The following is a 12822-nucleotide window of genomic DNA, read 5'->3' on the forward strand; positions in this document are numbered from 1 at the left end:
TTTTTGTCACGGTGTTCCATTGTGCCAGAAGCGGTTGAGTCCTGCTGGCTACATGACCCAGAAAGCTGTCTGTGGACATAGACCGGCTCCCTCAGCCTGAAAGTGAGATGAGGAGTGCAACCCCATAGTCACCTTTTTTTTTTTTACCTTTTTACATGACCAGGAGAGGGCAGAACACAATTTACAGCTTGCTCCTAATTGCATTTACCCCAAAGTGCATCACGCTTGATTTCCATGGAACTTACTCTGGAAAGGTGCTCTCTCTCTCCTAACACAAGAATTCATGGGCATCCAATGTTGGAAGATTCTGGAGAAAAGAAAGTACATCTTCACACACCACATAGTTAAAACTGTGGCGCTTGTTCCCACAGGAGCCACTGAGGGCCACCAAGCTTGGATGGCTTTAAAAGAGGATTAGACAAATTCATGGAGAATAAGGCTATCAATAGCTACTAGGCATGGTGGATATGTTCTGCCTCCACTGTAACATTTCTGGATAGCAATTTTGGGGAATCACAGGTGGGCTGTTGTGCTCAGGTTCTGCTTGCATAGGACTCTGCTGAACAATACAGTGGTGCCTCGCAAGACGAAATTAATTCGTTCCACAAGTTTCTTCTTCTTGCGAGTTTTTCGTCTTGCGAAGCACGGTTTCCCATAGGAATGCATTGAAAACCAATCAATGCGTTCCTATGGAGACCGTCCGGGGACAGAGGGGAAGCGCTGCACGCCTTCCCCTCTGTCCCCGGACCTGTTTTAAAGCAAGGGAAGGGGCAGCGGGGAGAATCGCTTCTCCCCGTTGCCGCCCCTTGGTTCAAAAGCGGACAGGAGATTACGGGGCTGGCAACGGGGAGAAGCGATCTTCTCCCCGCCGCCCCTTGCTTCAAAAGAGGTCCGGGGACAGCGGGGAAGATGCGCTGTGCTTCCCCGCTATCCCCGGAGCTTGCGGGGCAAGCTTCGTTTTGCAAAGCAAGCCCATAGGGAAATGCGTCTTGCGAAGCGGCTAAGAAAATGAAAAACTCCTTCATCTAGTGAGTTTTTCGTCTTCCGAGGCGTTCGTCTTGCGGGGCACCACTGTATAAGACAACCTAATGGCCAATAACAATGGCACTAAACACTATTTATAGACTAATGCAAATAATCAGAAATTACAACCAAAGTCTCTAAATCTTCTTCACCAGTCGCAGAAGAATAATTCAAAAGTTCAATATATACATAATCTGTCACCAAATATCACCGGAACAGAGTTTCCGGATAACCAATCCATTTCGTTCCATACTTCATCAGCCAATCTTGATCAATTCTTCATCAGCCAGACTTGTAAGAATTAATATGAGAAGAATGCAGTTCAATTTCTTAACAAGCTGAAATTGCAATATACATGCGATGAAACCTGCGTCTGTATGAAATAAAATGCATAATACAATATGTACAACTAAAATACATACCCAATCTTACATGTAAGCAAATAATACTCTGGATCAGTGCTCATATGATGCACAGGACTCTGGCTGGCTCTTGTTGCATTCTTACTGCCCACCATGCAAAGTAGTAGAGGGTAATTGATCTGAGAATAGTCATACTTCAGCCACACGTGACCCTTCCTATTTCCAGCTTTGAAACGTTGACGGATCAGCCCAGATAGCTCAGTTGGCTAGAGTGTGGTGCTGATAACACCAAGGTTGCAGGTTCGATCCCTGTATAGGACAGCTGAATATTCCCTGCATTGAAGGAAGTTGGGTTAGATGATCGTCAGCGTCCCTTCCAACTCTACGATTCTACAATATGTCTTTCTTGCAACTACTTGTAGCAGAGGCAGAATTCAAATCTTAATATAGCCATCTTTTACCCTGCAACAGAGAAGTTTTGATTCAGTCCCCAGATTAGAGAGAGATATATATTAGAGTGCTAAGTGCCCATCAATGTCCCTTGAAGGCCTTGTGGACTCAGTCTATATAAATAGACTAAAGAGAACTAAGCTCCGTAAAAGCTCATCCTCAGTTCATGGGTACTGTAATAAATACCGGGGAAAGTTTTAACTTTTTAGTGATGCTTCTAGGCAATGGTCTGTGTGATGGTGGATTTGCACTGTGTGTGTTCTTTCCTTTCCCTTTTTGTCTGAAGAACTCTGTGTTTCAAAACCAGCAAGAAAATTACATCATCCAAGTGAGAGATCCAACTAAAAACTTTTCTTTTTTCTTTTCTTCTTTTCAGGAGTTAATTAAATCACCCCATGTTATTGGAGGCTGTGCCATAGGCAACATGGCAATGCATGCATGCAATATATCAATATATATTAATAGAAAATATGTGTATCTTGTTCTTACATGGGGTTTCCAGTGATCAAGTCCACATCTATGTAGCCCATCAGATGCTCCTCACTGAGATCCTGCACTGGACCTGTCATTGGAACTTTTGTGAAGCTTCGGCCTGGGTTTTATTTAGGAAGGAACTGTCAAGTTTGTTTCTCTCAGTTTCTCATTCCCCCCCCCCCAATCTTAAATTAACTTCTTCACATTTCTTCAGCAATTTGCCATTTTTAAAAGAATCCTCACAAAAATTCACCAGCATTTTAGTGCAAATGCCTTCCAATAAACACATTTGTACACAATTTTGCAAGCAATTTCCCCATAATATAATGTGTTTCATATGTTAGTTTCACTAATATATAAGTTTCTATGTACATTCACCTCCTAATATATGCCTTTTTGTAAACATTGCTTGGTCAGAAAACCATAGCACAAATTTTGGAGAAGTGCAAATTTCAAAAGGGGGCTTTCAGAAAGTGCAAGTTTTATAGATTTGCCTTCAGATACTAACAGAACTGAATTTCTCCCCCATGCCTAGTGTTACTGAAGGATTCCTTCTATGGAAGCTAGAAGCCTACCTCTAAGTCAGTGCTGGGGAACCTCAGACCAGGGCCAAATCAAATGCAGACCAACAGACATACCTGGCTCCTGGGATTCTGCCAAGGTCCCAGCTCCAAGCCACTTCCTCTCGACCAAGGCTATACACTCAACCAGTCCAGCTTTGCATTCTCCTTGAGTGCTTTTGACTGACTAGAATGTACCTTTGACCTGTGCTAAAGCCTCTTGCCTGGATGGAGAGACACAAATATGGAGAGGTGTCTGTTTGGAATGTAGCCTACTGTACAAAGATTAAGGATTGTATCCATTGCTCCACACACAGCCTGCTTTTACCACTGGCCCCACAACTCACTGGCATGCCGTCCCTGGAATGTTGCCCAACAGAAAATGCAGCCCTTGAATTGAGACATTTCCCCATCCCTCCTTTAAGGGGTGGCTATGATAACCCACAGTGTTCCTCAAAGTCTAACATGTGGCAGATGGTGACTACAACTTGCAACCAACTTAACTTTGCCTAAATAAAACAAATTGTAAAGTGGGTGTAACTTCTGAACAGTTTCCCCCTGCACTGTAAAAGTCATTCTTCTTGGCATTCTTGAACCTTCCAAGTAGGTTAAAGGAAGCCATTTCTTGTTGGTTTTAAAACCTGCTTATCTATATGGCCTAGATAAAGTCTGCACGTCATTGTAAGTTGCAGTTTTGAGCACTTGAAGTTAGCAGGAAGTTTAATGCTGCTAGATAAACATATGTTTAAAGCAAACGCTAAGTTGTACAGCTCAGCATTTATTTTCAAAGGAGGAAAATTCATTCATTTTTCCCTGAAAAGAAACGGAAGCACTCAATCTAATATCAGATGAAAATGTCAAATGTGGTTTCCTCACTTCATTTTGTTAAATGAATTCTAACACTGGGATAGGGATGGAACAATCTGTAGATTTCTGTTCGCTCCCTTTTTCATTTTTCCAATCTTAAGTTCTCTAGACTTCTACAGCAATTTGCAAATATATATTTAAAACCCTCAAGAAAAATCGTAAAATTCCTCCTAATAAGCACATTTTTGTATGCAGTATTGACTAAAGCACATATTTTTGCAAGCAGTTCCCCTGTTATAATGCATTTTGCATGTTATCTACATGAATACTTTGTATTCATTTTTAATGCACATTCCCCCTAATATATGCATTTTTGTAAACACTGGTTGGAGAATGACACCCCAAAATTCACAGACGTGTGAATTTCTAAGGATGGCTGCGTTTTGATTCTCATATTGTTTTGCAAAATGCAAATTTAATAAATTCTCTTTCAAATATGAAGTGAATCAAATTTATCTCCCCTGGGGAACCTGCGGCCCTCCAGATATTGCTAGATTCAAACTCCCATCAGGCCCAGCTGACATGACTAATGGTTAGAGATGACAGCAGTTGCATGAAGTTGACTACTTCATACGAGAGCCAGCGTGGTGTAGTGATTAAGAGCGGTGGACTCGTAATCTGGGGAACCAGGTTTGTGTCTCTGCTCCTCCACATGCAGCTGCTGGGTGACCTTGGGCCAGTCATACTTCTTTGAAGTCTCTCAGCCCCACTCACCTCACAGAGTGTTTGTTGTGGGGGAGGAAGGGAAAGGAGAATGTTAGCCGCTTTGAGACTCCTTCAGGTAGTGATAAAGTGGAATATCAAATCCAAACTCTTCTTCTTCTACTACTCCTCTTTAAATGCCATCTAGGTTGGTGGCCTGCCCTGCCTCCTGTGGGAGTGAGTTCCACAGTCTAACTGTGCACAGAATGAAGAACTACTTTGTTTTATCTGTCCTGAATCTCCCATTGGATGTCCATGCGTTCTTGCATTGTGAGAGAAGGAAAAAGACTTGTCCACTTCCTCCATGCCACGCATAATCTTATAAACTTCTATCCTGTTGCCTCTCAGTTGCCTTTTCTCACTGTGGTGTGTTCTTGCCATGAGCTGTGACCAATGGAAGTCTTCATGGGCTGTTCTTTCCCTGTGGCTGATAAGAGACTGAGACATCTGCTCTTTCCCTGTGGCTGATAAGAGACTGAGACATCTAAGTACTGTGCAACAGAGCTGGCCTTGAAAATCATTTATCAGTGGTGGACAGAGGCACAAGCAGGCAGAGGATTGAGTGTGAATGTTACTTTTGTACAGTAGGCTTGTTTCTTCAAACTCAAGCCTCACACTCTATCCCCCATCCAGACAAGTAAGAAGGGGTTATCATAGCTCTGGGATACATTCCTCCCAGGTAGAAACACCCAAGGAAGGTGCAAAGCTGGAATGGTGAGGCTTGAGAGAGTGTGCGGCTTGGGAAGAGCACTGAGGGGTTATATTTAGGCCACATTCATATCATACATACACAGAACTTTGATACTGCTTTAAAGTCCTGGCTTTGCAGACACACACAAATTCTTGGAACTGGCAATTTGTTATGGGGACTGAGAGTTATTAGGAGGTCCCAGTCCCCCCACTCCCTAAGCTAGAATTCCCAGAATTCCCAGGGTGTGTGTGGATGGATTGTTAAACAACTCTGGGAATTGAGAGGGGAATAGGGGTCTCCTAACAACTCTCTGTACCCTTGACAAACTACAGTTCCCATAATCCTCGGGGCAAAGCCCTGCCTGTTTAAAATGGTACAGTGGTGCACCGCAAGACGAAAGCCTCGCAAGATGAAAAACTTGCTAGACGAAAGGGTTTTGCGGTTTTTGAGCTGCGTCGCAAGACGAATTTCCCTATGGGCTTGCTTCGCAAGACGAAAACATCTTGCAAGTTTGTTTCCTTTTTCTTAACACCGTTAATACAGTTGCGACTTCACTTCGAGGAACAACTCATAGAACGCGGTGTGGTAGCCTTTTTTGAGGTTTTTGGTGATTTTTGAAGCTTTTCCAAAACTTTTCCGACACCGTGCTTCACAAGACGAAAAATTCGCTAGACAAAAAAACTCACAGAACGAATTAATTTCGTCTTGTGAGGAACCACTGTATTGTAGTGCTTTAAATGTATGTTGTGGGTGGCCTTAAGTTTCTCAGCCCCCACATCTCCACCTTAAGGTAAAGGTAAAGGGACCCCTGACCATTAGGTCCAGTTGTGACCGACTCTGGGGTTGCAGAGCTCATCTCGCTTTATTGGCTGAGGGAGCCGGCATACAGCTTCCGGGTCATGTGGCCAGCATGACTAAGCCGCTTCTGGTAAACCAGAGTAGCACACGGAAACGCTGTTTACGTTCCCGCGTGCTTTCGAACTGCTAGGTTGGCAGAGGCAGGGACCGAGCAACGGGAGCTCACCCCATCACGGGGATTCGAACAGCCGACCTTCTGACCAGCGAATCCTAGGCTCTGTAGTTTAACCCACAGCACCACCCGTGTCCACATCTCCACCTTACATGTTGCCATTAATTTTTTTTCTTGGTAATTCACTGGACAAACATAGCTTCCTCCCCACCCGTACACATTCGCGAACCTCACTGAGGGGCAGACAACCTACAGCTCGAGGGTTTCATGCCTAACTTTATGCGGGGGGGGGATGTCATGAGAAAAAAAAACATGGAGGGGAAGCAAAAATGGGTGGAGGTGTGAAAGAAAGCCGGAGGGGACCGGCTTCTGTCAAGTGTTCAGTACAGCCTTCTGGAAAGAACACTCTTTTCCAACCCTTTCAGCCTTCCAGGTAGGGAAGAAGAGGAAAGAGAAAGAAAAAATGGCAAAGACAGGTGGTCCTGGTTCCATTCATTGCTGGCTCTAGCTCCATCCACACAGGCTCCCCCACAAAAAAACCCTCCCCAAATTAACCACCCAAAGGGCAAGATGGTAAGCAAGTGGTTTGTAGTCCCGTCCATAAACACAGTCGGTGCATAATTCTTCTGCGACAGCATTACGTGGCCAGTTCCCTCTCTGAGCCTGTGTGCGCGTTCCAAATGTTAAGCCTATTCAATGATGTGTGAATCACTGAATATAGAATAAGGCTGTGACCAGATGGTGGGTGGGTGGCTCTGCTTGTTCTCAAAACGTCAAGAGCCAATTTGCAACAGGATCTTATGAGGCATTGTGTGGATATTGCAACTGAAAGCACTCAGCAAGGGCTGTCAATAACATCAGTAACCACTGATGGGTCACCGGCTTGCCTTGGAGAAATCTAGAGTTGCCAGTAAATAGCATCACACGGGCAACAGGCCTTCAGATTCACGGAAGACATATTGGGCAGTTGTATAATCTTACAAATGTACACAACCAGCAGCATGTAAATTGGAGGGCCCATCCAGAAGAATCTGGATTATGTTGCCTATTTGTGCATATGTAAAGCAACAGCTAAAGGGACATGGGTGGCGCTGTGGTCTAAACCACAGAGCCTAGGGCTTGCCGATCGGAAGGTCGGCAATTCAAATCCCTACAACGGGGTGTGCGCCCGTTGTTCGGTCCCAGCTTCTGCCCACCTAGCAGTTCAAAAACACATCAAGTACAAGTAGTTAAATAGGTACCAGTCCAGCGGGAAGGTAAACAGTGTTTCTGTGTGCTGCTCTGGTTCACCAGAAGTAGCTTAGTCATGCTGGCCACATGACCCAGAAGCTGTCTGTGGACAAACGCTGGATACCTCAGCCTATAGAGCGAGATGAGTGTGCAACCCCAGAGTCGTCCGCGACTGGACCTAACGGTCAGGGGTACCTTTACCTTTACATAAAGCAACAGCTAAAGCTGTTGGTGTGTGATGGGAAAATAAGCTGTTGTTTTTCCATTTCTATTTTGCTTATCATTTGTTTATATTGCACTTGTTAATTTATTTTTCCAAGGAATTCAGTAGAAAGCCCAAAAAGTTTTCTGCTGCTTAAAACTTTGGTGTTTTCCATCCAAATGGGATCAAAACTGGAGGCATTCTATACTTAGAGCAGGGGTGCCCAAACTTTTTTCAGATTTGATGAAGTGTTGAGCTTTTTTTAGGATTGAAGTTGCTGAGCTTTTGAAGTTGCTCCTCATTTTATAGGCAGTTTAAGATGTATGAAGATCCCACAACCTTCAGTGGGAAATTCAGCAGTGAGTTTGCAGGGCATCAGTTGAAGAAGGAGCAAAAAGGGTTTTCTTGTGTCTGTGTGTTTCCTTGTGGCTGATTAGCTGTTTTCCCTGTGAAAAGGTCAGAGGGGGCAGGGTTTCTGTTGAGGCAGGGGATTAGCTGTGGGAGGAGCTTATCAGAGTTTGCAGGGCATCAGTTGAAGAAGGAGCAAAAAGGGTTTTCTTGTGTCTGTGTGTTTCCTTGTGGCTGATTAGCTGTTTTCCCTGTGTAAAGGTCAGAGGGGGCAGGGTTTCTGTTGAGGCAGGGGATTAGCTGTGGGAGGAGCTTATCAGAGTTTGCAGGGCATCAGTTGAAGAAGGAGCAAAAAGGGTTTTCTTGTGTCTGTGTGTTTCCTTGTGGCTGATTAGCTGTTTTCCCTGTGTAAAGGTCAGAGGGGGCAGGGTTTCTGTTGAGGCAGGGGATTAGCTGTGGGAGGAGCTTATCAGAGTTTGCAGGGCATCAGTTGAAGAAGGAGCAAAAAGGGTTTTCTTGTGTCTGTGTGTTTCCTTGTGGCTGATTAGCTGTTTTCCCTGTGTAAAGGTCAGAGGGGGCAGGGTTTCTGTTGAGGCAGGGGATTAGCTGTGGGAGGAGCTTATCAGAGTTTGCAGGGCAGTGGCGCGCGCCTAGCGGCGCGCGCAGTTAGATCCATCTTTTAGATTTAGGGGAGCTAGTCTCAAACGTTTGTTGGGGAGATCTAGGTGTTTTTTTTGTGTGTGGGAAGTTATTTGTCCTGTCTTCAAGCTTTTTATGATGGAGGACCTCTGTAGCCAACCCCAACGACACGATCTCAAGATGGAAGGGGAGGGAACAGCTGCAGTCGCCTGCGATTCCTGCGCAATGTTTGCCATCTTGCCAAAGGTTGCAGGCAGCTTTACCTGCAGCAATTGCATGTTGATTGCCCTCTTAAAAGACAAAGTCCAGCAACTGGAGGAACGTGTAGCTACGCTCCAAAGAATTAGAGAGCTGGAGCTCTTCTTGGAAGCAACAGAGCACACCGTCTCCACCAAGGAGGAGACAGGGGACTCCCCTGAGAAGGAGTCTAGTTCACCAACACAGGAGCCAGATATATGGAGAAACGTGACTCAAAGAAGTAGGAGGCCCAGGGTTCACTCTGATTGCTTAGAAATACACAATCGCTTTGAGGTCCTCTCCCCTAGCATGGAAGACGAAGAGCAGACTCCATTTGAGGATCTCTCCCTCATTACAGTCGATCAGGTATATGAAGACGAGCAGCAAAGTCAGTCCTCAGGGAATGTGCAGGCGACCTTGGAACGGACAGCTCACGGAAGAACCCCGACCAAACCCAAGAGGAGGCGTGTAGTGGTGATAGGGGATTCCCTACTGAGGGGAACAGAAGCAGTGATCTGTGGGCCTGACAAGATGTCTCGGGAAGTGTGCTGTCTCCCCGGGGCTAAGATCCAAGATGTAACTGAACGACTGCAAGGAATCATAAAACCCACTGACAAATACCCCTTCCTCTTGGTTCATGTGGGAACCAATGACACTGCAAGCAATAGCCTCCAGAAGATCAAAAGAGACTATGAGGCTCTCGGCAGGAAATTGAAGCAACTAAATGCACAAATTGTCATCTCATCTGTCCTCCCAGTTGAACGACGTGGCCCAGGGAGAGAGGGGAAAATAGTGGAAGTGAACAGCTGGCTTCGCAAATGGTGTAAACAGGAACGGTTTGGATTCTTAGATCACGGACTGCAGTTTCTTGAAGATGGGCTTCTGGCAAGTGATGGGCTGCACCTCACAACGGTTGGGAGAAATGTTTTTGCCAAAAATCTCAGAAACCTCATCAGGAGGGCTTTAAACTGACTAATGTGGGGGAGGGAGACAGTGCTCCTGAAGGTAGGAGTCTATCAATTAATGAAGATGATCATCCAAATGTCATAGACCAAATGGAGCAAACAGCACGCGGACCTAGTGGTGGGAGGAAAAAATCCTTAAATAAGAGACACGGGGGAATGATTAATGGACTTCAATGTCTGTACACTAATGCACAAAGCATGGGAAATAAACAAGATGAGCTTGAGCTCTTGGTACAGCAAACTAAATATGACATAATAGGCATCACTGAAACCTGGTGGGATAAGTCCCACGATTGGAATGTAATAATGGGGGGATACAATCTATTTCAGAGAAACAGACCAGACAAGAAAGGAGGAGGAGTGGCGTTATATGTCAGGGATGTGTATACCTGTGAAGAGATCCAAGATTTAGATCCTCAAAGCCAAAGTGAGAGCATTTGGGTCAAAATTAAGGGAGAGAAGAATAACAGAGACCTCATTGTGGGAGTTTACTATAGATCCCCAAGCCAAACGGAGGACATAGATGATGCCTTCCTGGAACAGATGGCCAAGCATGCAAAAGGAAGGGAGATAGTAGTAATGGGGGACTTCAATTACCCGGACATTTGTTGGACGTCAAACTCAGCCAAGAGCTTAAGGTCAAACAGATTCCTCACTGGCCTTGCAGACAACTTCATTGTCCAGAAAGTGGGAGAAGCAACAAGAGGAACAGCCATTTTAGATCTGGTCCTAACCAATGTTGATGACCTGGTTAGTGGGGTAGAAGTGGAAGGATCATTAGGCGCGAGTGATCATGCTCTTCTGAAGTTTACTATACAGCGGAAAGGAGCAGCCAAGCATACTAGGACTCAATTTCTTGACTTTAAGAAAGCCGACTTCATAAAACTTAGGGAAGTGCTGGGTGAGATCCCATGGACAACAATACTAAAAGGAAAGGGAGTTCATGATGGCTGGGAGTTTGTTAAGAGGGAGATACTAAAAGCACAACGTCAGGCAATACCAATGAGACGGAAACATGGAAGGTGCCTAAAGAAGCCAGGGTGGCTATCTAAAGAACTTTTAACTGAATTAAGATTAAAAAAGGATGTGTACAAAAAATGGAAAAGGGGGGAAACCACCAAAGAGGAATTCAAACAAATAGCCAGCACGTGTAGACACAAAGTCAGAAAAGCTAAAGCACAGAATGAACTCAGGCTTGCTAGAGAGGTTAAAAGCAACAAAAAAGGCTTTTATGGGTATGTTCGTAGCAAAAGGAAGAACAAAGAAACAATGGGGTCACTCAGAGGAGAAGATGGTGAAATGCAAACAGGGGACACAGAAAGGGCTGAACTCCTCAATGCCTTCTTTGCCTCAGTCTTCTCCGATAAAGAAAACAATGCCCGACCTGAAGAATTTGAAGCAAATGATTCAGCAAAGGAAACACAGCCCAGAATAACTAAGGAGATAGTACAAGAATATTTGGCTAGTTTAGATGTATTCAAGTCTCCAGGGCCAGATGAACTGCATCCAAGAGTATTAAAAGAACTGGCAGATGTGATCTCAGAACCACTGGCAGTCATCTTTGAGAATTCCTGGAGAACAGGCGAAGTCCCGGCAGACTGGAGGAGGGCAAATGTGGTCCCTATTTTCAAAAAGGGGAAAAGAGAGGACCCAAATAATTACCGCCCAGTCAGTCTGACATCAATAGCAGGGAAGATTCTGGAGCAGATCATTAAGCAAACAGTCTGTGAGCACCTAGAAAGGAATGCTGTGATCACCAATAGTCAGCATGGATTTCTGAAAAATAAGTCATGTCAGACTAACCTGATCTCGTTTTTTGACAGAATTACAAGCCTGGTAGATGAAGGGAACGCAGTGGATGTAGCCTACCTTGATTTCAGCAAGGCATTTGACAAGGTGCCCCATGATATTCTTGTAAAGAAGCTGGTAAAATGCGGTCTTGACTATGCTACCACTCAGTGGATTTGTAACTGGCTGACTGACCGAACCCAAAGGGTGCTCATCAATGGTTCCTCTTCATCCTGGAGAAGAGTGACTAGTGGGGTGCCACAGGGTTCTGTCTTGGGCCCGGTCTTATTCAACATCTTTATCAACGACTTGGATGATGGACTCAAGGGCATCCTGATCAAATTTGCAGATGACACCAAACTGGGAGGGGTGGCTAACACCCCAGAGGACAGGATCACACTTCAAAACGACCTTGACAGATTAGAGAACTGGGCAAAAATAAACAAGATGAATTTTAACAGGGAGAAATGTAAAGTATTGCACTTGGGCAAAAAAAATGAGAGGCACAAATACAAGATGGGTGACACCTGGCTTGAGAGCAGTACATGTGAAAAGGATCTAGGAGTCTTGGTTGACCACAAACTTGACATGAGCCAACAGTATGACGCGGCAGCTAAAAAAGCCAATGCAATTCTGGGCTGCATCAATAGGAGTATAGCATCTAGATCAAGGGAAGTAATAGTGCCACTGTATTCTGCTCTGGTCAGACCACACCTGGAGTACTGTGTCCAGTTCTGGGCACCACAATTCAAGAAGGACACTGACAAACTGGAACGTGTCCAGAGGAGGGCAACCAAAATGGTCAAAGGCCTGGAAACGATGCCTTATGAGGAACGGCTAAGGGAGCTGGGCATGTTTAGCCTGGAGAAGAGGAGGTTGAGGGGTGATATGATAGCCATGTTCAAATATATAAAAGGATGTCACATGGAGGAGGGAGAAAGGTTGTTTTCTGCTGCTCCGGAGAAGCGGACACGGAGCAATGGATCCAAACTACAAGAAAGAAGATTCCACCTAAACATTAGGAAGAACTTCCTGACAGTGAGAGCTGTTCGACAGTGGAATTTGCTGCCAAGGAGTGTGGTGGAGTCTCCTACTTTGGAGGTCTTTAAGCAGAGGCTTGACAACCATATGTCAGGAGTGCTCTGATGGTGTTTCCTGCTTGGCAGGGGGTTGGACTCGATGGCCCTTGTGGTCTCTTCCAACTCTATGATTCTATGATTCTATGGTTTTCCTGCTCATTACTTATGTGTGTTTGGCACTGTATTTACAGGCATTCTAATACAGTACACAATCAAACAAAGAGCAAGTCTTTGC

The 12822-nt window shown here is 45.0% G+C and overlaps 1 long non-coding RNA gene across 1 annotated transcript; it reads right to left on the reverse strand.

Annotated features, from left to right (window-relative positions):
- Window positions 1-1094: 1094 nt before the first annotated feature.
- LOC309533395 lies at window positions 1095-4552 on the reverse strand. Its single transcript, XR_014220208.1, has 3 exons — window positions 4451-4552; window positions 2948-3093; window positions 1095-1396 (listed from the first exon to the last, which is right to left on the reverse strand). It is a non-coding gene; the product is annotated as an uncharacterized lncRNA (long non-coding RNA).
- Window positions 4553-12822: the final 8270 nt, after the last annotated feature.

This window comes from Podarcis vaucheri (assembly GCF_965113315.1).
Source record: "Podarcis vaucheri genome assembly, chromosome: 5".
Lineage (NCBI taxonomy): Eukaryota > Metazoa > Chordata > Lepidosauria > Squamata > Lacertidae > Podarcis > Podarcis vaucheri.